This window comes from Triticum aestivum, chromosome 3A, assembly GCF_018294505.1.
Source record: "Triticum aestivum cultivar Chinese Spring chromosome 3A, IWGSC CS RefSeq v2.1, whole genome shotgun sequence".
NCBI lineage: Eukaryota > Viridiplantae > Streptophyta > Magnoliopsida > Poales > Poaceae > Triticum > Triticum aestivum.
In genome coordinates this window covers 194,260,519-194,265,695 of record NC_057800.1, presented here as the reverse complement: position 1 = coordinate 194,265,695, position 5,177 = coordinate 194,260,519, and positions in this window count along the sequence as shown.

Sequence of the window (5,177 nt, the reverse complement as noted above, 5' to 3'; positions counted from 1 at the left end):
AAATTCATAGAAATTCAACCGTAACTCCAAATGAAATAAGTTATATATGAAAAATGATCAGAAAAATCCAAAGAATCTTTTTATGGCACTTTCATGCATGTTTGAACAAGTTAACCTCACTGAATAGGACAATTCATGATTATGGAATAAATGGTAATTAGTTTTGGAGTTGGAATTTGCTATAGGTTTGAATTCCACTTCAATGAATATGACTAACTGTTGCACTAGCTCAATTCAGTGCTTTAATATGACATATCATTCATATGAATGTGCATTGGATTGATTGTGGTTCCTTTTGTGTTTGCCGGTGGTTGTTCCCTCTTAATAGACGATGTTTTCGACGACGTGATCGATGACACCGATGAAGAGATATACTATCTTCAGAAGTGCCAAGCAAGCAAAACCCCCTTGTTCATTCCGATACAATCCCACTCTCTCGCTCCTGCTCTCTTTTACTGCATTAGGACAACAACGATTCAACTGTTACATGCTGCAGTAGTTGAACCCCTTTCCTTTGCATGACCTGTCATTGCCACAGTAAATAGATGAAACCCACTAGCATGAGTAGGAGTTGTTTGAGCCCTGATGTGCCTACTCATTCATGCTTGTTGTCATGCCTGCTACTGCTTAGAGTTGAGTCGGGTCTGATTCATCGGGAATGAATTGGAATGTGGTGAACATGTCCTACTGTTGAGAGCTAAGTGTGTGAACACGATTTGGTAAAGGTAGCGGTGAGAGGCCATGTAGGAGTACATGGTGGGTTGTCTCATTGCAGCCGTCCTCAGGAACTGAGTTCTGTGTTTGTGATCCATGAACAGTTACTACCACACATTGGAATGCTTAAGTGCCCCTCTCGACTTATTAATCAACATGATCTCTGTCCAGGAGTTGTAACTAGTTTTTGGTGTTTGTAGGTAGTGTTAGTAGTCTACCAAGTGTACCCGGTACAGGTGGGCTTGGGACAGACTAGGCACCGTGGCACGGTGTACCAAGCGTAGATCTACCCGTCGAGGTGGGCTTGGGAAGCCTGCACACATCGTTTGGGGCCGTGAGCGACACCCCGGCCGGATCTCCTTGTGGATGGAACCCGAATAGGCGATAAGCCTGGACTAGAGACTTGTTGGTTAGTCAGGTCGTGGCCGACTCCCTCGCCCGGCCTTCGCTTGAAGGTTGCCGAGGTACATGACATGTACAGGGCGATAAGTGGCGAGAGCGTGTGTGAAGAAGTACACCCCTGCAGGGTTATCATTATCTATTCGAATAGCCGGGTTCCTCGGATATGGATACTTGAACCCCTTGCATAGTTCATAGACAAGTGAAAGTGGATACTCTAAAACTCGCAAGATAAGCGTGAGTGCTATGGATGGCGTTCTCGCAGGGAGACGGGAGCGGATCCATAGTGGTGTATTGATATGGTGAATATGTGGACTCGTGTGCGCCACCTCAAAAGAGTTACTTGCACTCGTAGTTCAGGATAGCCACCGAGTCAAAGCTGGGCTTGCTGCAGTTAAACTCCACCATCCCTTCGTTGATAATGATGCATATGTAGTTAGTTCTAATGTAAGTCTTGCTGAGTACATTTGTACTCACGTTTGCTTAATTTATGTTTTGCAGAGAGACTTCAGTCCCGCTAGTAGTTCCGCTTGGACTTCGACGTTTAGCTCGTTACCTCAGCTATGATCTTGTGCCCTCGGCAGGATCTTGTAGATAGTCAGGCTTCTGAGCTTTCTTCTCTTGTAGTTGTCTGTACTCAGACAAGATAAGCTTCCGCGTGTGCTTTGACTTGTATACTCTGAATGTTGGGTCATGAGACCTATGTTTGTATTATCTCGCTCCTCGGAGCCTAATGAATAAATAATTGAGTCGTAGAGTTATGTTGTGATGCCATGTTGTATTTACACATGTCGAGCATATTGTGTGTATGATTGAAATGCTTGGTATGTGTGGGATCCGACAACCTAGTTGTTTATCCTTGGTAGCCTCTGTTATGGGGAAATGTAGTCTTGTGCTTCCATGAGCCATAGTAGTCCGCTACAGCTCGGTTCACCGGAGTCCTGCTAGCCCAGCACTACTGCTCAGGACAGTTGACTGGACGACATGTGTTTCACTTCGTTCCTGTGTCTGTCCCTTCGGGGAAATGTCACGCGGTGACATCCGGAGTCCTGCCTAGCCTGCTATAGCCCGGGTTACCGGAGTCCTGTTAGCCCAGTGCTACAGCCCGGATTCACACGCTGCTGACCGACATGTTCGAAGTTGATTCATGTATGCCTGTCCCCATGGGTTAGTGCCGCTTTGGGTTCACGACTAGTCATGTCAGCCCGGATTCTCTGTCATATGGATGCTAGCGACACTATCATATACGTGAGCCAAAAGGCGGAAACGGTCCCGGGCCATGGTAAGGCGACACCCGTGGGAATACCTGCGTGAGGCCGCAAAGTGATATGAGGTGTTACCAGCTAGATCGATGTGACTTGGAATTGGGGTCCTGACAGCTTTGGTATCAGAGCCTGACTGCCTGTAGGATTACCAAGCCAAACTGGTCGAAGTTGAGTCTAGAAATGCTTTAGTTATATAAGGGAATTGATTGTGGAAGGGAACGTAAGGCTTTTTTTACTCCTTTACCTTATGCCCTTCTGATCTGAGTCAACCTCTTCTTTTCTACGGGGTTAAGAACTAGGCCTTCTCATCTATCTATCAGGTTCACGTGTTACTAATCCGTAGACTCTTAGGATTGTTGGTTTCAAGCCCCAGTTCAGTTCCTACCATTTTCGTGTGTTGTTAGTTAATTCCAAAACCCTGATATTGTGATGTTGAGTGGTTATGCCACCATTTTGCATGATGTCTTAAATCTTTTTGAGCATTTACAGCCATTATGCTGTCCGAGTCATCCCAGGTTTCTAGATAATCTGATGCATTTGCAAATCCTTTCTTTCCATTCCCGATGTCCTTTATGGTCAGAATAAGCACACTAACCGGTGAGTTGAGGTAATTTATTGCCTCGACATATATGTTGGAGCTATTATTATGACCCTAGGTGTTTTAGGGAGTCACCTAGTAATCTAGCAATGCTTTGTGTTCCCGGTGTGAGGATTCTGGTCACCATTCTCGAAAGCATCCCGTGATGCCATTTAGTAGTAGGTATTCTACTCCTGGGTTTTCGAACCCGAGATTCACCCTACTTCGTGTTGTTAGTATTTGCTAGTTCCCTTAAGATATTAGTAACCTTGCGACAGTCCTCGAGGTCCGTGGTATTTCCTTCTTCCAAATACCATGAACCATTATGGCAGAAGTTCTTTTGAACCAAAAGATCACAACCAAAGTGCTCTTGAGGAGTTCTCCATTCTAAATTGTGACTCTGCCAGTTCTACCTTTCTGCATGGGTTATCCGGAAGAAATATGTTGAACTCGTTCAACATACTAATCTATGCATTCACAACTCAGAAAGTTATATGTTCCTTTGAGTTGTCCCCCTTCCATTATATTCCGACCTTCATCTATCAATTGATAGTAAGGAGTAGTTGGCAATCGTGTTTATCGATGCCTATTACTCTAGTGGTCCGTCAAGTCATTCTATTTCAGAATGACTAGGAGAAACAAACTCCAGTACCTCATCCATATCTAGGAATGGGTCAAAGCAGTTGTATTCGCAGATCGAAATGCCAATCCAGCTTTTGTTCTGTTCTACCTTGGAGTGTTGCCTCCTTATGTCAGGAATGTCATGAGAATTGCACCACCTCTTATGAATTCTTGATGTAGTGATACTTCTCACCATCATTATTCATTCCTCGGTCCTCGTGTTGTTGTAACTAGAATGCCGACAAGTGAATTGTGATGTGTGAAATCAATACTCCGAGCAACTCGTTGCTTGGTAGTAATGGACAATATTCTCATTCTTAGCGTGTTGGTTATTGAACTACCATTCTAAGATTGATCTTGCTACCTAGTCCATATTTCTGGTGCACTCTTCGATCAATGAGTTAGGATTATTCAACCCCTTTCTTATTTGATCATATCATCTTGCCTCGAAAGCAAGATTGTTCTCGAGCATAGTAACATATCGGTGGTTCTTGATGTTCCGAATATCTTCTCGGAAGTATTACCAGGTTGACACCTGACCGCTATGTTGAGTTCGTGATCATGCTGGTTTTCCTCTAAACCACCCATTCTCCAAGAATCTGTGTTGGATACCCCTGAGCTAGTTGGTTAAGCTAAACAACAACTTGGAGAGTTGGAAGATAAAAGCTTGTCTGACTTAGTTCGTGTCACGGGATATCTTTTGTGTGTGTGTTGAAGAAAGATGATATCTTCATCGATTGGTCCTCGTGATCAGTTGTGGGATCTATTGTCTTGTCCAAACTTTGTTTTGAGTGTGGGCTATCCTCAAATCAAACCAGAACCAACGATGTTCGTAATGTTGTCTTACTCGTGGTTGACTCCTCGAGCATACACCATTACATCTTTGGTCTGACCAATACTATCACATTGTTCACATAGTGGTGGAAGTCCAGTGATATGGAAACTCCGATGAGTTGCTGTTGAGCCCATCAGCGGCATTTTGTCTCCCCCATGATTCATGTTGAACATTATACTAGTGTTGGAAACTTTATAAGAATTGCCATCATGTCCCGTTCATGAAGCATATGTCCGGTTGAGATATGTGACTTCCTCTAATTCATGTGCATCTGATGCAAGTTGCCGCCGTGGATTCGAGAAAGCTTGTTTTGCTTCCTTTGGAGTCATCCCAAGTTAGTCATGCATGTGCGAAGTATTCTATGGTTTGATAGGCTCGCTACCTCCAGTCCATATGTGTCCCTAGCACACCAAGCCACTGACTGATTTGTTCTAGGATAAGGAGTTAAGTGCTAATCCATGGTAATGCACAAGACCTCGATATCCTCGATGATGGTTCCCTACCTGAACTCGGTAGTGTTGCATTATAAGACTACTACGTGGTCATGCTTGTCTGGGACAGTGTGTTCACATGTTTGTAGCAGAACCAGCTCATGTTTTGGAGCTTACCACCATAGTCCATTTCCCGAGAATCCTGCAACGTCATCTCATCGACTTGTGTTGCAAACTTTCTTTTTTCTCTCTAGACTTGATGAGTCTGGAATATCCTGACACCAACCAGATCTGAATCTCAGGCAGATATGATGGTTGGAGCATTTTCCAAGAAC